Source organism: Pseudopodoces humilis, chromosome 1, assembly GCF_049639895.1.
Source record: "Pseudopodoces humilis isolate 2021_Gansu_Grassland_sample_001 chromosome 1, ASM4963989v1, whole genome shotgun sequence".
NCBI classification, from domain to species: domain Eukaryota; kingdom Metazoa; phylum Chordata; class Aves; order Passeriformes; family Paridae; genus Pseudopodoces; species Pseudopodoces humilis.
The window spans coordinates 143,301,594-143,327,054 of NC_142200.1; the positions used below are offsets into that span (position 1 = coordinate 143,301,594).

At 43.5% G+C, this 25,461-nt stretch overlaps 1 protein-coding gene across 3 annotated transcripts in view; it reads left to right on the plus strand.

The window, feature by feature from the left end:
* PTPRN2 (protein tyrosine phosphatase receptor type N2) overlaps nt 1-25,461 on the plus strand; it is a 632,482-nt gene that overhangs the window by 501,013 nt on the left and 106,008 nt on the right. The gene's annotated exons all lie outside the window — the stretch shown is intronic.

Sequence of the window (25,461 nt, forward strand, 5' to 3'; positions counted from 1 at the left end):
AAATATATGGCTTTCTGTCTCATTCATCTTGGCCCAAGTGGGAAAAAATCCATAACAAGTGAATAACAACTCCCTAATGAAAATAATATGAATAAGAAAAAATCTTCTTAGCTTTAAAAGTAAATGTCACGATCTATGTAAAAGTTAGTCTTTTGATACTGTTTGTGAGACCAACATCTTATTGAATTACCTTTGTGCTACTTTTCCACTCTCTAAACCTCACTCTTCAAAGCTTTGTGGCTGCACATTGCCGTGTGAATAGGCTTATGGATGCTATGAACTCTTAACAAAAAATCCATTATAATGATACTTTGCTGTTTCAGGGATATTCACTGTATAACAATCCTAATGGTTCTGGTGAAGTAATAGGTATGGAAATGCTGGGTAGAAGATAGCTTCTCCCTACTTGAGTTGCTATATGAAAGGTTCTGGCTCCGGTTATTGATGATCTAACCACCTGCAGCACTTAAACTTGCTTTTTGCTTTTGTCCCCAGCAGTAGTCCCATTGCATTCAGTGGGACTGCATCCATGATTAATCTGATCAAGGTCTAATTAGTGAAAGAAGTGCAGCCGCTGGTGCTGCAGACAGAAGGCTGTGCCCTGAGCCTGTCTTCCAGACACATTTTTAACCCCTGTACCTTTATCCATGCACCCACACAGGCACGAGCTGCATGCAGAATGTTATTCTGAACAAGCATTTAAATCCAGATGTAAAATAGTTTCATGGTTTGCACCCTCTGGAGAACCAGACAAAAACGGCCAATTTTGATTCTAGAATATTTCAGCAGCCTAATCAGGACCATTTGGTAAATGCAGAGATCCCTTTCAAGGGGAAAATAACAAGTGAATATTTATTTGTTCTGCTTTTGAAACAACAAGACCTTCTTCAGGCAGCAGTTAAGGGCTCAATTTGTCATGAAGTGATCAAAGAGCAAAGCTGCTCTGGCCCTGTGTGGAGCCTCTGGAGAAAGAATAAGGTATGTGTCCTCAAAACACTTTAGCCCACAGCCAGGGCAGACTCATTATTTTCCATAGCCCAGGTAGCCTACAGAAACTTGTTTCCCTATTTAACCAGCCAGGAAAGGTGTCTCAGGTTGGATAATCTCAGTTTTTCAGGTCTTTTGCTTCTAAGCTCCGTTGCAAATGCACACTGATGGTAATGGTTATCTGCAATATTTAGTGCTGCCTGTTTTGCAGAATAAAAAGCAGTGATTGAGCTTTGGGTTCTTTTTTTTTGTTATTAAAACAGTCACAGTCTGATGTGCCACAGATACTGTTGTCCCATTTCCTAATGTGTCAGACTGTAAAAGGCATTTAAATTCTTGGGGAATTATTAAATTAATGTTATAAAGGGTTTTTTTTATCCTGCAAAAACTGTTTCTGTTAAAAAAAAAAAAATCCCACCTACATTTTGATTCTCCAGCTCCAAATTATCATACAGATATTAAATAGTTGAAGTAGGTAAGCTCTGGGAGTGAACTGGAGAACTGGCTAATGGAACAACTGGGAAGTAGGAGAGTTGGCTGATGAAGTCTCATAGTACAAGTGTACATTACAAGGGTAACTGCACCAAGATGACTCCATAAATCATTCTGTTCATGAAAATGCTGGTGAGCCCTCAAAGCATTGTGAGCTTTTGTGGGCACTGAAAAGTCACATGCAAAGTGAATATTCATGATTCAGTGTTGACAGTGACTTTCTTTCCAACCTTTGAAAAATTTTACTCATTCAGTCAGGATAAGGAACATAATACTGTGTTAATTAAATGCCCAACTAAATGACACAAATTGTGAGTATGTAATAATTAGAAGGAAAAGTTCATATAATTGTTCAGATAAAAATTTTCAGACTCTGAATATTTGGAAAATATTTATGAATTATAAATGAACAGCTCAAAAATTAATTATTGACTTGTGAATTATTTACTAACCAGAACAGATGTTAAAGTTCTGCATTATTTATTATAATGCATTTATTTCAGTGCTGAGTATAACCTATGAAAATAATAGTGATATTAAAACGGTATTATTTAAACAGGTTGAGCAGTTGTAATTATTATCCCTATTTAACAGCAGAGTCAACTAAACAACACAGGGAGGGAGATTTTCAAAGTACCCAAGAGGTGAGGGTTCCACAAGTTCCACAAGGGTTCCACTAATAAAAATTAATGAGAGTTGCACTTCTGAATCCCTTGGGTGCTTATGAAAAATCTTTCATTTGGAGGTTAAATTGCATTCCCAGGAGAAGTCAAGAGCTTGAAATAGAGCCTGAGAATTCTGATCCCAACTTAAATTTTCTACTCATTGTATCTGATGTCTCCTCTGTTTTGGGGCTGGGTTTTTTTGTCATGGTACTGGAATGTAAGAGTCATTAGATACCAGGCTTTCCTAGCTAGACCAAGCAGCTCACCCCTCTGACCTGCCTGCAGGTAACAAATCCATTGTTCAGATATTCTTATATTTGGGGTTTGCCAAGCAATTATTATCTCTTCTCTTTTTTTATTTCTCTCCAAGACTGCATTGAAAGAGAAGGTTCTTTTTGTCATTTTTTAATGAAACTAACTATCCCTTAGCAGCCATCTCATTAAACTTTAAATTTTTCATCTTATGGGTGGAGTTGACTTTGCATATCCACGACATACTTTAAGATCAGAGGAAGTTTATGAAATTGCAGTGTTGGCACTGCAGTGATACAGTGATACTTTCAGCCATCCTGAAGAACTCTTAGAATCCTCAGACACAAAACAAACAACCCCACCAAAAAAAAAAATTTTTTTTTGTCCCATAGTGTTTTGGTTTTGGTATATTTCATGAATACACCTTTGTTTACTCCACAAATGCTTTGTGGCATTTGTTACAGGAATCTAACAGAACATCTGTCTATCAGCTGTGATATTTAAATTGATTGCATTGTGTCCCTCTTGCTTATTGTTTATCCAGGGTAAAAATGCTTGGAAAATACCCGGACATCTTTCTCAATTTTATTTTATTTTAATTTTTCTGTGCCTGGTCTTATTTTCAAATTTTTGTTAGTAGTATTCTACCAAAGTCTTGCAGTAAGCTTGGAGATCTGACCCTGCATTCAGTGAGTTCATGTTACTTCTATTTGCTAGAAATCCACACAGTCCAGAGCCAGCTCTCTTTTGGTAGTCCCAGAGGGGAGTTACACTTTCTTCAAAAAGGATGTGCCATTTTCAAATACTCACCTATAACTTTTCTGCTTGGGTCACAAAGAAAAATGTAGAAAATTACTATGGTAGCACAAGGAAACCTGTATGTGTGGGGTTTTTTTCCTTCTGGTTTGTATTCAGCTGTGCAGGGAAACAGATGTTACAATCTTCACAATTTATACGGTAACTTTTGGCTAAAAACTTGAATGCATCTTATAAATTTTAATGAATTGAACTCTTCAACAGCCTTGTGAGGGATTGAAGTTCTGCCATGTCCATTTTACAAATAAGAAAACTGAGCAACTGATAAATGTAATAACTTGAGAAAGATTATACCAAGTGTCATGGACAGACATGGGAAGAAAACTAGAAACTCAATGCCCACTTATCGCTGTACCTTCCCAAGGTCCAAAAACATATGGAAATCTGTAGAACAAAACACTTTGCTGTCATTGCTAGCTCTGTAGGGCTTTTTATGCTGCTCTGATGAGATCTGGCTTGAATCTGAAGATGGAAATCAGCCTGTCCTCTTCCCATTCATCCCTTCATCTCCATCTGACCCACTGTGTGCCAACAAAATACTCTAGCTTGAAAAGGAGAGGATAATGTATGAAATTAAATATTTTAATTTGGGGATGAGCACCTTGGAGGATTCAGAAAAGGCTGAAAAGCCCTGTAGTTAAGGAAGGTATTGATTTTCCCCCTCATCTGGAGTAGGTGCACTGGTACCAACCCCACCTGTGGATTTGTTGGTCCAGCTGTTGTGATGGTTTTATGCCAGTATGATTTGCCTTGTGTGGCCAGGCCACAAGAGGATGAACAGGGCTCTCCACGAAGGTGCCTTGTCCTGACCCCAGGCAGGCATCTTGATTTCTCCCACTAGTGTCCCAATCAGCCCATAAAATTCACAGCTCCCCCTCATCTGCCTAAATTCCCCCAGCTATCAGCTTTAGCCTGTACCTACCAATAAAAGCCTATTATATCATCCTCAAGGCTTTAAAATAAACCTGTTGTTTGTATGCTGACAATATTATTAGACACATGTAAGGAAATAAATAAAATGTTTGCATCTTTTATTTTTCCAGAGGTCTCTGTACTCTTCTTTAACTTCAGTTGTTAAAAAAACCAGAAACCTGTATTTTTCTTAAAATCAAATGGAAGCCTATTCTTATTGAAATGAGGTGCATAAATCATTCTGCCAGGACAAGTTGTTCAGGTCTGATCATCACAATAAAATAATAATAATCTGTTATATAGAAATTAGTGTGAGCACACATTTTCTACTGCAAGGGGCAAAAGTGATCTAAAGCAAGAAAAAATTCTCTGCTGGGATCCTTTTTAATAAAGTGAAGCAGCAAGCCGCTGGAGAGGTGTTAAAAACATAGCACATCTTAGTCACAAGGTTTAAAGCTGTATTCCAGCAGAAGAGATATTAAGGAATGGCTTGGTGTTCCTCTAAGTAAAATCTGTCGCACTACACATATTTCATAACTATTTAGAAAGTTATAGTGACAAATAGATTGATATTAATATTTTAAATTAATGTATAACTAAAAGTCCTTGATTTTTCTCAATGATAAATAATCCAGTAGTACAGTAGGTGATGAATGTCCCTACTCTGAGAAGCTTGAGAGCTGACACTCTGAGGAAAATGCATAATGCAGCTGCTGGCCCTGAAATCTGGAGCTGAATTCAGTGCAGGATTTAGGAGCCTACATCCAAAACTGTAGTCCAGCTGCCCTCACTTGTCTCTCCTTCAGTTATACACACCTCTGTGTGATCATAAAGATCTTGCAGCATTTGTGTTTGATTTCTTCAGTGGTTACATGCAGTCAGTGCCTGGTGAGGGCAGCCCAGTGCCTTTGGGAAAGCTTGTCTGCAGCAGTCCAGAGCACAGCATCCAGTCTGAATCTGTGCATTTATAAGACAATATCAACTTTTTAAACTGCATCTGCAATTATTTATGTTATCCACATCAGGTCTCTGCAAGTGAGCCTGGCTGGCCAGTTTGCCCCGTGATGGCCAGGCAGTGTTTCTGCTCTGAGCTGGTGATGGGCTCCAGCTCTCATCTCTGAGCGTGAGATCTAAGATGTGCTAAGGCACAAGCTCTCCCCACCCCACCCTTACACAGTTTTCCCATGCATGAGTCTCAGCATGTGACAAAAAAGTCACTGCTGGGTCTGAGCATGGGCTGAGAGCAGCTTTTAGAGGCACAGAGGATGGTTCTGAGATGATCCTTTGCTTCTCTGCTCTAAATGCCTTGATGTGCTGGGAGCAGGATGGGGATGGAGCTGCAGACTCTGCTGCTCAGCACCGTGTCGATCTCGGGTGTGCGAGTTCCTGGAAGTCATGACTCCCTTCCCTCCGAGCAGCATCACATCTTCTCCCAGAAACCTTCTCTCTCTCCTGAGAAAGGGCACAGCTCCAGTGCCTAAGGAGCCTTCCCCCAAGGAAACTCCATGAGGGAGTGGGAAGGAAGGAATGCAGCATTGCTCTGCAGCCCTGCAACTAGCAGTGACCTGCTGATGCAGCCACAGAGCTGATGGCAGTCCAGGTGTCCTCAGCATGAACCTGAGGTGCAGTAGCTCAGCCTGTATCCACCCTTCAGGGAGTACACCCTTGAAAATTATGATTTGTAATTGTAGCTCTAAACCATACACTGTAACTGTGAGATAGTACAGTTGTCTGACTTCATCTCGTTAAAAAGCCCTTTGGATTTATTCCCTTTCTCAGCTACTGGGAAGCAATTTATAACATTCTTGTTTTCTAGCTCTTGATTACAATGAGATCCAGCTCTCTGGCCAAACCTAGTGTTTATTTTGTTTAACATCCATTTTGATAAATGTGTTAACAAATCGCAATAAAACTGTATTTTGTTAATACATTCTTCAGAAATTCTCTTCTCCTCCTTAGCACATCATTAGTTAGACACAAAACCAGGACTAAAGCCTAACTTTTGGATCTCTTAATTCGATGCTGTAATAGGGTATAAGGCAAAAAAGTCTTCATAGTCTTGGATCCATAGTCTTCTCCTTAAATTCTGCTCTCACAACAGAAAGCAAAAGGGCTCTGTAGGAAACTCACAGAAGGATAGCAGCTTAAAAATAAATAATGACCTTGATGATCTGTTTGTTAGGTTTTCTGCTCATTTTCCTTCAGGCAGATTAATTGCCTTTTAAAATCTAAAGTGGTATGGAGAGGTTGTTTCAAAGATGTTAAGTGGTGAGACAGAATGGGAACTGCCAAGAGAAATTAGAAACTGGTCTGATATTCTATCAGAACTTGTCTGATAGGGCAAAGAGTCAGAGATTGTTCCGAAGCATCTCCCCTCTACTGCTCCATCAGCTGAACTAACCTGGGATTCTGAGTAAAAGCTTTGGCAGAACCAAAGTCCTACCAAGGGAACTGGGTAATATGCTGAATTTTAGCCCAGCTCTGCATTTATTGCAAGTAACCAATTGTGGTTACTAAGTGCAGTGGTGAAATCTTTTGTTAAAGAACCCAATTGTAACAAGGAGTCCTATTGAAAGAAGTGCCAGATGAAATGGTTGGGATAAGAAGTCGTTTGCAAAGCTGATTCTACCTCTTGTTTCCATGTGGATGAATGCTCAAACTCCTGAAGAGTACGCAGGATTCATAGGATTCATGGATAAGACTCCTGTGAGTCTTATGAGCTCCTATGAGCTTGAGAATGACTTCTCATCTCAACCATTTTATCTGGCACTTCTTTCAATAGGACTCTTTGTTACAATTGGATTCTTTAACAAGAAATTTCCCCACTGCACTTAGTAACCACAATTGGTTACTTGCAATAAATGCAGAGCTGGGCTAAAATTCAGCATATTAACCAGTTTCCTTGGTAGGACTTTGGTTCTGCCAAATCTTTAACTCAGAAGCCTCAGAGTTTTGGTCTTCTTCCTGAGACATTTCCCATTTTGAGGGACTGCTCAAAGTGAAAAGGGGGATCTCTACAAAGAAGCTTGATGTTCTTGTTTTAATGCACTCATGACATATTCCTATCTTGAAGGAATGGCTTTTCTATAAAGGCTGGGAGGAATCAATACACAACCACTCTTCTGCCTCTGATACAAGGGAATCCTCAAGGACCTGCTTACCTGCAGTTGGTTGAAAATTGCAGTGTCACAAAACAACTGGAGTGGGCCAAGATCCAACACTCATTCATGGGTGAAATAAACTGATGCAGAAAGATACCATTTTTCTTTGTCATACATATGATAGTCATGTTTCCAAACCCTGCAATTTCAAAATTGTGTAATTGTCATATAATGGTAATCATGGTTGTTACACTGTGTTATGTCTAGGGGGAAAAAAGGGTAGGAAATTTGTTCTGTGTGAAACTACCAGATTGAGGTATACAGCAGACACGTGAGCTTGTGTCTACATTAATTTACCCACTTGACTGCATCTTAAATTTCATATCTGTTCAATCATCCTCTTAATTAAGCCCTAAGTAATTTAAAGCTTTGAGGTGGACTATGGTTTTATTTCTAGCTGTGGTGCATGGAAGTGTGATTCATACGTGTGAATAAAAATAGATGAGGACAGACTTTCCCCAGTGTAAACTGTTACAGCTCCAGAGATTTGTCTCTCAAAGAGGAGACAGAAGTGGCATAGAGATTTTTGTCATGGTTTTAGGGCAAGGTTTGTTACTCATACATGGCAGAGGTACAGGACCATGCAAAAGGGGCTTCAGGGCTGAAGCTTTGAGTTAATCCCATTTCATATTTGTTCCTATCTAAAGGAAGATGAATGATGAGGTAAACACAGAGAAATTCTCACAATGGAGAAATTAAATACATCCTGCTGAAGAAACAAGGTGAGGAGGGCTACTGAAGAAACTAGCACCTCCCTTTAGCAAATTTCACACTTCATGTAAAAATAGCCTATGCTCAGGTGTGTGGTCAGTGGGGAGCTCTCTGCCAGGACAGCTTCAACACGCTAATCACCTACCTTTGATATCCAGACACGAAGTCCAGCTCTCATAGGCACCCCACAATGTTATGGCTCTGAGTCTATAAACCAAAAAATGTGTTTTGCTGATCCAGACAATGTTGAGCTGCGTTTTGAAACAAACAGATCTATTGCTATGTGAAACTCCTTCTGTGGCACTGAATAGAAGCATAATTACCAAGATTTGAAATCAGCTCCCAGCTGAAAACTTGCCACAATATGCTTGTGTTTCATAACTAAACCTTTCCCTTCAGTCCATGCTGGCAGTGGCAAATTTCTGCTTCTTGCTAATGCCTAATGAGCAAAGCCTGTTATCAGTGTGGCTGGGCTATAATTTGGGGTAAAACTCAGAATATAACCCTTCATGAGACTGGTGCTGGTGAAAAATTATATCCAAGTAAACAAATGATATCTAAATATTTCCAAAACCTTTCATTCTAGAAATAGTAATAAATTAAATCAAGGATACCTCAGTTACAGCTGTACTATGCACTGCCCTTCCTGGTTGTAGGATGAAAATACTACATTTATCTATTTGAGTGGCAGGAAATTTATAATTAAAGTCTTTAAGTTAATTTAAAGAGTGGGGTCACTTCCAGAATATGTTCCTCTGATGGTGTCTTCTACATACATTGTCCTGATAAAATACTGCTCCTCACCTTCACATCATCTCAGTTAATTCCTTGGGTTCATTCTCTGTTTCCATGTCATACAGTTGAAGCGGGAACACAAAACCAAGTTCTGACAGCAGAAAAGCTAAAACTATATTTCAACAATCAGACTATATAAATTAACAAGTGGGTAGTGGCAAGTTCCCCCTGAATGTGAGGAAGAACTTTACTGTGAGGGTGATTGAGCACTGAAAGAGGTTGCCCACAGAGATTGTAGAGTCTCCTTCTGTGGAGATATTTAAAAGCTGTCTGAACATAATCCTAAATAATATACTCTAGCACAACCTGCCTGAGCAGGAGTTTGGACTAAATGACCTCTATTGGTCCCTTCCAACCCACCCCATGTTGTGCTTCTGTGTCAAAAAAAAAAAAAAAAAAAAACAACAAATACACCAATAAAATAATGTATTTGAAAGTTCTCTTTAATATGGAAAATGTTTGTAGCATTTTTGGCAAATCTAAGTGCTCAGTGGAAGCTAAATACTGAAAGAAAGAAAAATAAAAATTTTGGTGCTTTTTTAACGTGGTTTGTTTTCCTTACATCTGTCCTCTAATTTTTTTTCTCTCTCTTTTAGTAAGGGAGAAAAAAATACAGAAAAAAAAAAAAAGGGAGGAAATAAGGCTAAGCAAAAATAAGAGCACTTTTACCACTAAAAATTCAGAAGTAAATTCCTAAGATTTCCTGCATTAAGAAAATGAAAGAAACTAAACATTTTTTCTAAGAGCCTGAAGAACAAAAAAAATAGTTCAATTTTGTTGTTTTTCCTCATTTTCAGGTTGGCTCTACTACAAAGAAAATGAGAAAACTGTCATTATTATCATTAATCTGGTTCCATTCAGCCATGCTGTTTATCTACAGCAGACCCAGTAATGCAAAGGGAAGGCACAATGCCTTTATATTATTATCTCCTCTAAATATGCAAGAGTTTATGAATAAACAATTTATCAGCTTTCTTTGTGACCAGCTCTGAATTTTCTTTAGATTTACATTATTATTACTTGTGAAGCACCTTCCACTTTGACTACAGCCTATTTTCTTCTCCTTCCATATGATCAAAGTGTCTAATGCAGAAGGACCTTCTTCTGCTCTGCCAGAATATGTCAGAGTTTGCCAGCTGTGCCATGGAAGGAGGATGGAGCAGCATCATACATGAGGTTAATGTTATGCTACAGATTGATACAAAGAAATGAAAACTAAGTTATAAAGCCCAATATCATGTCCTGGATTACATTAAATTAGGACATTTTTCAATTTAAAATTTTCTTACTTTAAGATACAACATTAAAATTCTCTCTGTGTGTTGAGAAAATCTGCACTCTGTCTCATTTCAGACAATTTTCTTTCCATTCATCTTGTCTACTACCATGTAAATATGTTTTCAAAGTTATTCTTCCTTTCCAAGTAGCTTTTGCTGGCATTGCTTACATTCTGTGTGTTTTGTCACTCTTCATTTTTGTTCTTTCCTTCCTCAATCAGGTGTTTGAACAAGAGACGACAGTGTTCAAGTTTTCTCTGGGGATGTAAGGTAGAAGATAAAATCAAAAGTTGGGTCATGTCATGATATACATTTATTGAGACAAAAACATCTCTATCCTAAAAGAGTGTATGTTTGTAGATGTATTTTTAAACTAATGACTCATTGGATGTGTTGCAATTTTTAATGGGGCATGAGTAATGCCTGGGAGTCTGTATTTAAATGTGAGGGAAATCTTGACATTTTTAAAGGGAATTCTCTGGTGTTGTTTCTATGGTAACTTTTCTAAGGGGATGATATTTTTTCATTTGATTTTTAATTGTGATCAACAGTAGAGTAACTAAAATATTGAACATAAAAGAAAAGAAATTGTATTTCTTACAAGCCCTTTCAGACCAGCAAGAGACCAAGGCTGCGGTTGCACCTCACTTAAACCCTCAGCTGGGGGCCTAAAGAACTTTCTGTGGTTCATGGACTTAGCTCAGGGCTTTGGAGGTAAGAGGTCATGTTGAAAGACACAAGCATGTTTTGGGGAACATAGATAGTGGGGTTACAGCCAACAAATCCCCATTACTGCCAGTGAAGCTTAGTGAAGACAGGATAATCAGTCCCAAAGCTTTACAAACTAGAGAAACAAAACTATTTAAACTATTTAAGTGAATTAGAGATAATGACATAGGAACATGAAGGCCTTACAGGGTATCTTCACACATCCTTTCCTCAAAAGCATCTTCTCAATTTCCTTGAAGAGCTGAACAGCAGAATTTTTTTATTAACTTTATTAATTAATAATTAAGCTACAACTATTAAAACTTCCTGTACATGTATATTTTAAAACAGTGCAATACTTTCAGGCACAGTTTCCTTTTACCTGGGAAGTCAGACCCTAGTGGGTTTTTTTTCCTACAAGCAGGGCTAGGTGGAAGGAAAAGGTGCAAGCTTTAATCTTGGCATGTATTTCCTGGCCTCCGAGGTGCCTCTGGGAGAGTTACACTTCCATGCATCAAACAATTGATCCAGGCACCAAGCCTGTGGCTCTTCCCAGGGTATATTTAAAATCTATCCTGAGATCTCCATGGTGCCTTTGGGAGTTCTGAGGCCAGGACCAGAGGGAGGCTGGAAGGACTTCCAGATGAAAATTTTCCATAAGAACTATTCCCCATTAATTTCCTTGATTTTACAAGGAAATGTAACACATAAAACTTAGAAGCAGCTGTATTGGAGACTGTCTAATTCACTGTGGAAAACTAAATTCTATACATAGTTTTGGATGGTAAACCCCTAGATTTTCCTGAGCTCCATGTCTGAAAGGGCTGCATCATAAGTATTACTGACAATTTAAACTTTGTTATTGAATTAACAGAAATCTTTAAGATTTATTGAAAAACTTTTTGTACAAAGTTATCATACACAGAGTGATTAAAAGACAGACGAGGTAAGAAGGTCTTTCTTTCAAAGGGCTGAGCAAATCACAAAAATAAAGTGATAAACAGAACATCTTGTCAGAAACTCTGGCTTTTCCTCTGCAATTAGCTTTTCATGAGAGGCCTGTCAGTGCACGTCTTCTCAAGCTTTGACATGACCCGTCCACTCTTTGCCCTTCAGAGACTGACAAAGTTATGGGAATACAGTGATGTAGCTCTTGGTGTCACTTGTAAGATCACAGCTGAGGATGAAAGCTTCCGTTCATATAAATCACACCATTGTTCTTCTTCCTCCACTTAAAACAAAGGAGACTTCGTGATAATCACTTCAAGCACCAAGTGTCTGAGTCCAGGTAAAAGCTCAGGGACCATACCTACATCTACTGGGGATTGACCTACCTGTGTCAGTAAAGCAGTGGTACTAAAGTCTTACTGGTTTAACTGGAATTTTGAATTTGAACTCAGTTTTGAAATCAATTGAAAAACTCTGCTGGGAGTGTGTGTGTGTGCCTCATTAAGCGGAAAACATAGGATAGGTGCCTTTTCAACAAACTTTCTGATTTCACATGTAATCTGAAGCTACATATTTAAAGCACGTATTTTTAAAATGACTATGTGACACATTCATGCTATCACACATGATTTCTTATCTAGGTTTCATAGCTTGGGGCTGCATAAACTGATGCAGTCACCTTCCTTTTCTCTGTAGCCAGAAAAGGTGAAATTTTTCAATGTTCTCAAATGCTTGTATGACTCAGAAAAGAAAGGGACTTTCTGAAAGTTATGCAGTCTCCATCCTCCTTCCTATAAGTGTCAGGATCTTCCTTCTCTTTTTGGTAAGTGTTAATATTTTCAGGATTCTCGTTATATTACAAATGCCACAGACATAGTGCCCACTTGCTTTATTGGCTAAGGGCCTGCTTCCAACGAAGAAGGGACATTTTGTCATTTCTTCAGTGGGAGGAGAAAAAGAGGAAAACCCTGGTAAATTGCTTTCTAAAATAGAGAAGTGGGGTGTGAGTGGAGGTGGTGTCTTTAATAGATAGAGTGAAAGTACATTTAGGATTTTACTGGGTGTCTGCCATCTTTGCCAAACTATCCATTGAAGCCCAGCTCCCGGGGCAGTATTCTGGTGATATTTCTAATGCTGCTCAGAGTTCCACCATTTCTATGTGTCACAACATAAAATCAAGGCTTTTGTCAGGGACCCTAAACCAATGGTAACAGCAACTAGAAATCTAAAATGGAGTTCTACCAGTACATGAACTTCAGCTGGCCAGACAGTGCTCTGCAATTCTGACTTTTCTCAAAACTTTGTATACCAGTTTAAATGGTGTCTCCATCCATTTTCATGGAAGGCATTGCTGAATATTCCACAGAGATGGCTGTTGTCTGCAGTCAGAAATGGAAGGTTGGTGCCAAAAGAAACTCAGTGGGTCTCTATGAAGCACATAAAAACTTTGTAAACCATCTGCTTCAGAACTTTAAAGTATTTATAAAAGCATTCTATTAATTCAAATTTATAATGCAAACAATTTAAAGCTAATAAAAATGTTCTAACATCAGATTGAGGTAGGGTTGGAAGTGAATTTCAATCAATATAATGAAGGACAATTTTCTAACGTAATCTATGCTTGTCCTGAGGCTACCAGCATTAGGAGATAAGATAGAAAGAGCAATATCTGTGTCAAAGGCAGGAAAAAACACATCTTGATTTCAGATCTCCTTCAGATTTGCAGCACTAGCTACTATTCTGAAGACACTTTTTCATAGTTAAACTGTACTAGTTTGTTTTCATCTCAGGGAAGAAGAAACAAATACCCTTTCCATTATGATATTAAAATAGCATACTTAACAAACTAATAACTTTAACAAACTAATCTGCTGATGTTACAGTAGAGAAAACTGATACCTCACAGTTCTCTGATTTCTGGGCACATAGAGTACTGATGCATAAAAGGACTCCAGCATTTCAATGATAGCCACATTTTGTTATAACAAGATCACAGTGTAAAATCATGCATTTCTTATCATGTTTTGCCATTAAACATGTTTTAAGTTGGCATTTTTATAAAAGCTTCTTAACCAGGCTATCATAATAATAGTATTTAGTCTCATGTTAAAACTTAGATTAATATTTTTATATATATTTTGTGAATATCAACCTAATCACAATGGAATTAAGGCTTCAATAGTGCAATTCTATTTTTTTTTTTGGTGAAATACCGATTTACATAAAGCCTCACTCTGAAAACATTCACTACTGTGTTCCAGGTGCTATTCTGATTGGTTCTATTGATTTATATTTGATTTCTTAGAATGAAGGAGGCAGGATTGGGCCCTACAAAGACACTTGAAATGTTCTGTATAAAGGACAAGTTTCAAAACACCTGATGTAACTCCTAAGGTATTTTGAAACTTCATCTTCAATATTTAGTTTTTCCTTTAGCTGATGCTGCTGCTCAAGTATTTGAAGGCTGGAATTATTACTGAATTAGGTAGAATGACACTTTTTATTTTTTGACATAGCTACTAACAAGACTCCTCTGCCTTGTCCTGTGCTTTATCTCAAGAAAGAGGTGCATCTGCAAATCTAGAACATGTCAGCTTAAATTAAACTGAATATTAAAAATGCAATTTATCCACTGGTCTTATAATATTTTGTCTGTGGATCAGTAAGCATCACAGGCAAGTAGATCAGAGAGATCTAACAGCTTTGGGGTTTTTTAAGTTACCTGGGAAAATGTAATAAAGTAAAATCTTCATTTGTTTAAAAATGTCTATAAATGCATCCAGTTTTATCTCACTGGTTACCTTTACAAGCAGTACATTATCAAAATGCCACTTTTACAGGGCTACATCAGCCTCCTGGAAGACTGAACTCACTTTTTCAGACTGTTGGGCCTCACTTCACTAATGGGAACCCCCAAACATTTCTGCATCTCTTTCCTATTTAAAAATAAACATTCAAGAGGGCCAGTGTGAACAGAGAACTAATCAATAGGAAAATTTGCATCCAAGTTTGTTTTGATGAAGCATAGAACTATTTTATTTATTGAAACTGTATTAATGTAATTAAAATAAATGGAAAATGCACTCTTTACTTAATTAATATTTTAAGCTGTCTCTGAAGAATAGTATGCAGCTTGAATTTAGTTATCATTTTTAAATTGCAAGACAGATTAATTAGATTCAAATCTTAGCCAGAATGAAATAATTTTCTTAATAAAGCTAAGAGCTCTAGAATTTATTTGGAAGTAGAATGTGTCTGTTGTTGATCTGCACAGATGAGCATGAGAAGATAAGACATAAAACTCAATTGAGTCTAGTCATTAAAATTCTGTTAACTCTACTTTTAAATTATAGTCCTAGGTGTTGGTCTTATCTATAAGAAAGTTGTGATGTTTTCAAGACACGGGAGTTCTTCCTCTTTCTTAATACAAAGTGATTTAAATGCATGTGGTATAGGAAGTTAATATTTGGAAAAGATGTTTTGTTCATCAGAGTAAAGAAAATTCAACTTTGATTTCAAGATCCACATGAACAGAAAATCTATGGAAAATCCTCTACAACATATTTGGCTCTGTATTTAATGAGCAAGGCTCCAAAGGATAACTTAAAACAACAAATGGGATTAAATGGTGTTTTAGCTTTATCATACATGCTTTAAAAGAATGAAAATCTATTTCACGCTGTACATTGTGCATGCATTTGCAGAAAGTGGCTAAACTTAGAAGTGCAGACAGATCTGTAGTCAGAAATCAAGGCAAAATGGTCAGTGTGGCTTTCAGTGCCCAGTTATGAAGAACAGATTTTTAGGGAGTCTTGACAAACACTGGTAGTTCTCAGACAAGAGTTTTGTTCTGTGCAAAATGGAAATACATTTCAGCATCATTCTCACTGAAATTGCAAGATTTAGAATATTTTAAGTTTAGGCATAGTTCAAATACAGCTCTTGAATTTGGATGAATGTTAATGTGAATCTTCAAAATACCGGTATTTTTAGATGCGCTAAACCCAAAGAAACTGTCTCAAAGTCATTTATACTTTCAATGTCAACTTTTTTTCCTGAGAAAAAGACATGAAACTTTCTAGCAATTTTATAATGAAATGCTGCTGATGACAGGGTTTGTTTTCCCGTTTTAATGAATTAAATCATATTTATCAGTAAGTCAATTCACAGATATGAGAACAGTTCTATAGATACTTAAAAACATTTTAAATTTAAAATTAGTGAAAATTTAAAATTATTTATTCTCTCAACACCTTCTACATTTTTATTAATAACATGTTAAACAATCTATATTTAAGTAATTTCTCCCTGTGACATAACCCTCGCAAGTATCTGTCATTGCTTCAAAAAGTCATATTTAGAATGGGATAAAAGTAATGAAAATTATATAAACATGAAAAGTTTTTTTAAAATATTTCACCACAGATTTCTCAAAATCTCACTGTTACAAAAAAATATGTGCTTTAACTAATACTTTGCTCTCTCATGACACTTGGCCAGACAAATTCATGTTCAACCCATTCAGCACCTGACAGTTCTGAAAAGATACAATATTTTCCCAGGAAATGTTAATGAATATATTTTTAAATACTAAATACAAACTACAAATCTCATGGAAGTATTTATTAGTTTCAGACAGTTCATTAGAAGGATCAATATGCAAACACATGTGTCCTTTTAATGAAATCACTTGGCGGGTTCATTTATCTCTCAACTTAAGCAATGCAGGTTAGTGAGCAAATTATGTATTCTCTGGCTCTTCCATGAGCAGGAGAATATCAGGTGGAGAGGGTCCTCTCAGGCTGACAGACTGACAAAGCAATGCTTTCAGACCAAGCACTACAAACGTGGCTGAGGAAATGTTTGGAGAAGCCAAATTTGTGTTAAACTGTGGGAACGTGAAGGATTTTGCATGAGCAGAAGCCAGGTGAGGGGCACCTCTCCTGTCTGCAAACCTTCTTTTCAGAAACCGTGGTGATGTAAAGAGCATCTTCCTCGCCCTGGAATGGGAAGTCTGAGTGTGGGTGAGATGTTAGTGGGGGTGAGCCCATGGCAAAAGCACTCTGCACTTTCTGGGCCCGGCAGAACAACACTGTACAGGGGATGGTGATGACATTTCGGTGATGTCCTGCAAGTTTAAGTGAAGTGTCGCCCTGGGGCGCGGCGGGGATGCTCTGGGAATTCAGGCCTCCCTCGGCTCCCTGCACAGGTGCATGTTCCTTACCCAGGTGCCGGCTGCCGAGGGGCTCTGGAAGGATGAATACCGTCGAGAGGAAAAGGAGGAAAGGGAAAAGGAAGAAAGGGAATTGCTACACGGCGCTGCTGCGGCGTCCCCGGGACAGCCGCGGGGAACCAGGGCCGCTCCAGCCGGGAAGGCAAAGCCCGTCGGGGCTCGGCAGGCGGCAGTGGCCGAGCCCCAGACGGCTGCCGGGACAGCAGGAGTGTGGGAAAAGGGCGGCCTGGCCTGTTCTGGCCTGTCCATCACATCCGTCCCGTCCCGTCCCTCCTCCGCACCGTCCCAGCGCCGTTCCCTCCGGGGCTGGGGGTCCCTGCCGAGGGCAGCTGGGGCAGCTGCCCGGCTCAGGACAGCTCTGCCCGGGAGCAGCCCCCGCCGCTCGGGCCGGGGCAGGCCGGGGCACAGCAGCCGCGGCGGCGTGGGGGCGGGACGGCTGGGGAGGAGAAGGGGAAGGGGAAAGGGAAGGGGAAAGGGAAAGAACTGCCCGCCTCCACGGACAGCGGAGAGCCGGCTCTGCCCTGCCTGCCATCCCCAGACGCAGTGACAGCGGGAAACAATGGGGACAGGGAAGCGGGAGGGCTGTTCATCGGCGGGGGAAGGGAGATCGAAGGGACCGGCCACCCGCGCCCGGCACCCCCCTGCCGCTCCCCGCCCGCTCCTGTCCCGCAGCTGGGGCACTTCGTGGGCCGGTGCTGGGGGGGATGAGGAGGGGGGCCCAGCGTGTTTGTCGGCGGCACGCGGGAATTTGAGGGAGATGGGGAAGACTGCGGGGTCGGTTTCGTTGTCAGGGTCGGTGCTGCCCGGGCACCTGCGCGGGAGCGTGGCTTTGACCGGGAGCTGCGGGTGCGCAGCGCCGGGCACGGCCCTGAGCGGTGCCTGCCGCGATTTATGGAACCGGACTTCGTTACTGTCCCAGGGCTGATCGGAGCACACTCCTCATTCCTAATTTCGTGTGTCATTTGGAGAACGAGGACGAGAGAGGAGAAAGTTTGGATCTCCTTTGCTTGGCAATGTGTGGATATTTTTTTAAGGAGGAAAGTCTTTTAGGAAGAAGCGTTGTGGACTCCTTTGCCGTATTGTGAATGCAAATGACTTGTAGCTTTTCCTTGCTGTCCTTGTTTGATTGTATTTTTGGCTTTCTCTCATTGTTCTACCCCCCACTTCCATCCTGCAAGAGAGACACCAAGGAAAAAAAAAAAAAAAGAAAAAGAAAAATATGGAGGAGGGTGCGCGTAAAAAATCAACCAAAAGAAAAAAAAAAAACAACAACCAACCAACCAAACAAACAAACAAAAAAATAAAAATGCACACATCCACAACAGAAACCCCAAACAGCTTCTCCAAATGAGTGACACAGCCCGTGTCCATTCATCGCCGCACTCCGGCGAAGGGTTTCTGCACAGCCCAGACCTCCTTAGCCAATTGCTGCCAGCAACATGTGGAGGGGAGGCATCGCTATAGCAACCGGTGGATGGGCCATGTGCGGCAGCCGGCAGGGGCTGCGAGCAACCCGATATAAGGAGGGCAGCGCCGGGGCGCGCCGGCATCCTCCGCCCGCGCCCCGCGGGGACCACCGGGCCGCCCGGGGCCGCCGCCTGCCCCCGCCGCACCGCGCCGGGAGGCGGCTGCGGGCTGCGAGGGGCGACTGTGCTGGCCGCCGCCTTTGTCTGCGCTGAGGAGGGGCGGGGGGGGAGTGGGGGAAGTTTTGGCATCGGAGGAAGATTGCTGGAGCCCGCCGAGGTGCGCCGAGCCCTCGCAGAGAGGGGCCCGTCCCGGCACGCCGGCAGCAGGTACATGCGGCGGAGGACGGGGTGGGGGGAGCGCCCGCGTCTCTCGAGGCGGCCCGGCCGGGACTCGGGAGAGCCTTGTGCGCGGCGTGGGGTGCGGGGGCGGCCGGCATGGGGCAGCCGCTGCCGCCGTCCGCCGCCGGTCGGGGCCGGGCCGGGTCTCCGCGGGGCAGCGCGGGCGGACGGAGGGGTCGCGTCGCCTGCGCGCCCCCGGCCGCGGGCAGCCCCGGGGATGCCCCGGCGCGGGGCCGTCCAACAGGCGCGGGGCGGAGGGGGCAGCGGGCCCGGCGGGGCGAGGATGTGTTCCCAGTGCGGGCCCGGGGACGGGACCCCGCGGTGGGTGCGGGCGTGCGACCGCCGAGCCCCGTCCCCGGGCGGGGACGGCCTCGGGGCCCGGCCCGGCTCCCTGTGAGACGGGGCGGGTGCTCTGCCGACGGATCCGCCGGCGTTTGCCAGCGTTACCGAGAGCCGGCTCGCTTGCTGGCACTCGGCTGTAAGGGCGCCTTATCTAATCCCTGAATTATGTGCCTTCAGCATCAGCATTAGATCAGCGCTGGCGTTGCGGCTCGTGTTTCTCTTGCTAGCTGAAGATACTTGATTAAGCTAGGCTATCGCTGACCGTCCGCTTGGTTCGGGCTCTGACACTTTGACTTAGACCTCCCGAGTCCCTCTCTTTCACGGTTTTACTCTGACTAACAAAGCCTGGGCTGCAGAGGAAACCTGCTTCCTGGTGCAACCACTCTGATGCTTTGCCCTAACTGCCCCCGAGCCCTTAGAGACGGGGATCGAAGTTTCTTCACCATGGTTTCTTCACCGTCTCCGCGCCCTCCTCTTCTTGCTGCCACCTCAGAAGTGCACTGTGCGGCTTCGGACAGGATGGGCCACGCTCCTCCAGCTCCAACTCACCTACCTCTTCCACAGGCATGGATGTGGCTGTCCGGTTTCCTGAGTTGTGTGTCATCCCTATACTGTCTCACCGATGCTGTAGGCTTTTGTGCCTTACTCTTTATCTAACTGCTGACTTAAAAACATGCCCAGATCCTCATGAAAATCTTGAAGCTCATTGAATTCCCTCTTTCACAACCTTATTACTTCCATGCCACAAACTTCTTCGGGATTGCTTGGCCATTCTGGCATTTCAGCATCACCTTGTAGTGGGATTCAGATTAATAGCTCTAATTTCTTGTAACTCTAACCAGAAACTTCACTTCTGTTTGCCTTTAGGATGCCAGAAGAAAATATCTACCATTGATCAAGGGATCTTTGAACTCAGTGAATTCTTGATTGTATTCAGTCATTGTTCATGGTATTAATCCTACTAAAAGGTATAGAGATGCTCCAGAGTGCTTTGTGGTGTTGAAGGTTGTGGAAAGATCATTGTACCCCCACAGATGAATAGATCTGTGGCTTTTGCAGTGACCTTTCTCAGTGATTTGAATAAGCTGCAGTTCCCAGAAATCCATCTGCCTTTTGTGTTTGTCGATTTGTCTAATCTTTCCGACCCCTTAAAGAAGCAAAAAGTACCTTCCCATCCGATTTCATCCTCCCGAGTAAAAGCATTAAATTGACCTCATTTCAGGTGATGAACTGACATTTGCTGAAAGTGATCCTGGCATCAGGTGAGCTTTCCGGGGAGAGAAGGAGGGGGTGTGAACAGGGAGGCAGAAGGTAGAGGCCCCAGAAATCTCTCAGTAAATCTAAAGATAGTACCTTAAAACACCAACAAGTAGCCTGGACCAAACAGCTTGGGAGTGCAGTGCTGAACACAAGGAGTGTTACATGCACAAAAGGTGAACATCCCCAGGCCCTGCTGCCCTAGCCTACCCTGACTGGGAGCACAGCATGGGAGGAGACACATCAACCAAAACTGAAGGAGACGCTGCTTTCCCTTCTGTTTTGTTTTCTTACTTTATGAAAAGTTAAGAAATCTTCTCTGTAGCTTTCCTGGGGACAGATTATGGTAGCCAGGCTCCTCCTGACGTAAAGTGTTTCTCTGGTTTTCTAGTAACCTATCAAAACTTAACCAGCAGAGTGTATCAACCTATGTCTCGGATAACCTCTGGGAGAGGAAAATTACTAGAAGTGAATTTAAGTTTAGATTTATATAAATGAGCAGACAATCACGGATGTGTGTATATGTATATATATATATATGAACACACACATATTATATATATACACACCCACACACATCCCTTTCTTCATGCTTTCTATATAAGGAAATAATACACATATATTTTCTTATAATGTCAGTGGCTGCAACTGTTAACACAGGATATTCCTTAGAAAACAAACAAACAACGAACCAAAACTTATTTTAGTGAACTTTATTTTTAAGACTAATGATTTTCTTGTAGAATTCTTTTTTTCTGCCTAGGTACTTTTTTCCCTCCTTGAATGGCATATTTGCAAGTACAATTTCATCTGCACTGAGGAACAATAGCTTTCAGTTGCACAAAGGATTTCTCCCACCCTGAATCCAAACCACAATGCCTCTTGCTCTGATAATAGCTTCTGAAAAGATTTTGTAATGCACAGAATTAATACATGATTATTTCCGCCTCACTTCTCTCATTTATTAGATTCTATAGTGAATTCTAAATTAAAAATAGCACCTCTTGAGTTTCTTAACGTTCTAATATTTTGAAACAAATCATACTCTGAAGTTCCTCTTTTTGCCCATATTTACTAAGAAATCTTAATTTTTTATTATTGTTCAGAAACAGAACTGTGTAATATAAATGTAAAAATTGAAGCATGCAGAAATTGAAAAAAGTAAAATGTTGAGTTGTTTAAAAATTAATTGTAGTGATTTTTCCATTGCTAACTGGAAGAATGGTCAGGTGCAGTAACCGGCAAATTGGGGTTTAAATCTTTTTAAATTTATGAAGCAAAACAAAACCTCAACTTCAGCTACAGTTTTGCAAGGACCAGAATCATGCCCTGTGTCCTAAAGTAAATAATGAAGTGTAATTCTGCTGAGGCATCTGGATGGTGAGCTTCTACATCACTGCATGGGGAGCTCCTCTGCTCTTACAAAGACTTTCTCCCACACTTCCAGCATAGGTGTGAGAACTTATTTACATGAAAGCGTACATTAAATATTTACTGACATTTGCCTGGAATTCGTTTGAAATGTCGACTGTTCTGCTGCATCATGGGATGACACCGCGGAACGGGATGCTGCTCTTTGATTAGAACAGTGATTTGTGACTCCAGTGTTATGGCTGCTCTAGTTAATGACTCACTTTTGGGTGTATATAAAATGTGTTCTGTCGAGGGACCAGGAAAGCCTACATGAGATCAGACCCTAAGCATTTTCTTTCCTCTTAAAAAACACACAGACTCTCACAGAAAGAGTGTACTTCAAGTAAACACTGTGTGTGTTAGGTGTACTGTTGTTCTTTGCCTTCTAGCATTTAAGCTAGGTCAGACTGTTTCAAAGCAAGACTGGATGAACACCTCCAAAGCCTCTTCATTCAGATTCACTTTCTAAGCCATTCATTTAGGAATTAGTTGTTTTTCCTTCATTGGGATTTAATTGATATTCCACACTTTTCAAAGGAGAAAATCATTCAGAGGAATGTCAATATATTCTGTTATGTGAAGTTTAAAAAATGCATAGTTACATGGAGCTGAGTTTAATATTTAATTGCGTGTAATTTATGTGTCTATTTATTTGTTAAGCCTTGGGTGGGGAGGTAATTTGTTTTTCTTGTTATGCAACAGCTATTGTTCCCCTTCCACCCCAGGCACACGCACCATGGCACATGCACCATGGCAGCCCCAACCAGCACAGGGAGAGGTGTTCTGCTTTAAAAGACATCCGACTGTAAATGTCAAATTCATAAATATTTAAACACTTTTCTTTCAATTTCAAGTCAAGGCTGACAGGACGCCTCTAATTAACCCTGGGCTCCGTTTCAGGCTGGGGCCTTATTGCAGGGAAGAATCAGGGGGTTAGGCGAGGTGGGGAAATCTGTGCTCCTGGCTAGAGGCAGCGGGGGCGGCTGGGGGAGAGAGGTGGGAGGAGGGAGGGAGCTGGTAACTAACACGTCGGATTAATTTTTACCCGTTTCATAATGCGATGTTTGGTCAGGCATCGAGCGGGATGAAAGGGCAGCGGGTTCTTCCAACCGCCGTGGGTACAGTGGGGGCTCTGTCCTGATGGGATGTACCTGGGGGGACCGGGCCGGGCTACCCTTTGCGGTTGCGGGTGTTCCCAGCCCGGGGCCCGGGGATGCCGCTGATGCGGAGTTGGAGCCGGAGCCGGGCGATGGGACTTTGCCGTCGGCCGCACCCGGCGGCTCCTGCGGGACGGCGCAAGGGGCATCAGCAGCTCGTTCCGCGGTGTTTCCCGGGGCGGCGTGGGGGCTGGCCGAGGTGGTCCGAAGCACCAGCCCCCCCGCAGGCAGGGAGGGGAGAGCGGAGTCTTCCTACGGCCGCGACTCTGGAGCTGGTCCCCGTGGGGCGGGAGGAAGGAAAGGAGTGGGACAAGGGCCGGCGGAGAGCCCCTCTCCCTTCCCCTTCGACTGCTCGGACGCGGCAGGCGCCGGCGGGCAGCGAGGAGCGGCCGTGCCCCCTGGCCCTTCGCCCCTGCCCTCCCGCCGCGGGGCCTCCATCTCCTCCCGGGGCACGGGGGCCGGAGCAGGCGTGGGCACCGCTCCCCCTGGACGTGCAGGGGCTTTGCAAGCCCTCGCCTGCCCGAAGTCTGTCACAAGGGACGCGGCTCCGCTGACTCCCCCAGGGCAGACGCTTGCCGAGGTGTAAGCAATGCCGAGCACCCCACGGAAGGTTTCTAACTCTTCCCCGTGTTTCAGGCTCCCGAGTACAGCTGCACGCTGAGAATACGTAGCGGGGGGCTCTTCGAACAATTCTTTTGTCGAGGGCAGCCAGCTCCGGGGACGGCAGCCCCGGCTTTGCGAGGAAAACTGCCTGGCGAACTTGGAAGCAACATCTAAAATCGCTCTAACTCCAGTGGGAGAAAGAGCCTGCCGCCTTTTCCCTTCTGCATGTTTACTCGGAGCTTTTGACAGCACTTTGCTCTTATCATTGTCATCGTTTCTCTCGCATAGCCCTTTCGCCGTGTGCTTGGTGCGGCTCAGTCACACGGCATCCGGAGAAAGAAAATCGTTTAAAACCGTGGTAGAGATAGCAGAGAAGAAAGGCTCAGGAGCAGTGTCCGAAACTGCCCGCCAGCCTCCTTCCTCCCGTCGCTGCCCCTGAGCCCAGCCGGGGGCCGGGGCGGCCCGAGCCGCCCGATGAGCGGGGCCGGCCCGCGGGGGAGTCTGGGGGAGGGGGCTCGTCCCTGCCTGGCTGATGCGGGGACAAACACCGCGGCGAGGAGGATTAAGGTCCCGGGGCGCAGCGCTCGGGGAGGGGGCGCCGGCACTTCGGCGGGAGCCGCCTATTGAGATGCAGATTGCGACCCTTGGCCCCGGGGGGACGGGGCCTTTCAGGGAGATGCTAATGGCAGAGCGCAGCAGCCCTTTACCCCCCCGGGGCCGCGGCGGCTGCCGTCGGTGCTGCCCCTCCCGGTGTCCCCCGCCCGGTGCGGGCCGAGGGCGCGCTCCCCCCGGGGCAGGTGCCCGGCTGGGGCCGCGGGGGCGGTGGCGAGTAGGCGGCCCCGGAGCCCCCCGCGGCCGGGGCGGGGTGGGGTGGGGGTGCAGCCCCCTCCTCCTGGTGGCTGTTGGGATTTGGAGGAGGGGCCGGCTGCCGTGCAGGGGAGGGGAGGCGGCGGGCGCGGCGGGCGCTGCGCGGACGCGGGCGGCACATGGCCGGTGGCCGCGGCGAGCCCTGTGCCCGCCCCCCGCCGCCCCGCCGGGGCGCACGGACCGGCGATCCTCCTCCGCACGGCGCATCCAGGCAAGAAAATCCGGGAGTTTGACTGAACCTGCATTTCCATTAACTCAGCCTCAGCCCCGGCTAATCCTCAGCACTGAAGGCAAGGAGGCTAATTAATGACAAGCTTTTACAGTCAAGACCAGCGATAATTGCTTTGGTGGCCTTTATGATTACAAGATAAAAATGGACCGGGCCTGACATAAGAGCCACTGTGTACACTGCAAGACAGGAGGAAATTAAGAGCTGGCTAGCTGAATACGGAGCAGAAAATTACTAATAGAGGAGAGATAATGAATAGGCCGGCTAGGCATTCATGGGGAAAAATCCATTTTGTTACCACGCGAAATTAGGTGGTGGAAAGGAGTTTGCTAATTGTTCTCGTCTTGTAGCAACCAGGACTGAGGCAGGGGCGTGCTTTTCAATTCATTTCCTTGGTAATTGTGAAAGGGGGAATGCAGGCCAAATGAGTCTTGCTGCAATTTGCGCGCCTGGTCTTTTCATTTTCATGTTGCGTTTTTAATTGTTGCTAATATAGCTTATAATGAAGCTAATGATGGGAAATTATTGTACAACTTTTTAGCTCATGGAGACGAGTGAAATGCACTAGAAGGATTCTCTCCTATTGCTGCAAAAATAATAGTAATCTGAAGGAGTTTGGAACTATCGGGTTTTTTTTTTTAAGCCGCTTCCCTCTACAACAGACAAAAGGAAGGATCGCCACCTACTTTTTTTCTCTTTTTTCTCCTGTGTTTTATTTTTCACTAAGAAAAAAACAATACCGGATTTTCCCTCGCTGCGCCCCTCGCAGCGCCTGGCTCTCGCTGCGGTGCGCGGGGGGTGCGGAGCCGCGGGGCGCTCCGCGGTGCTTGC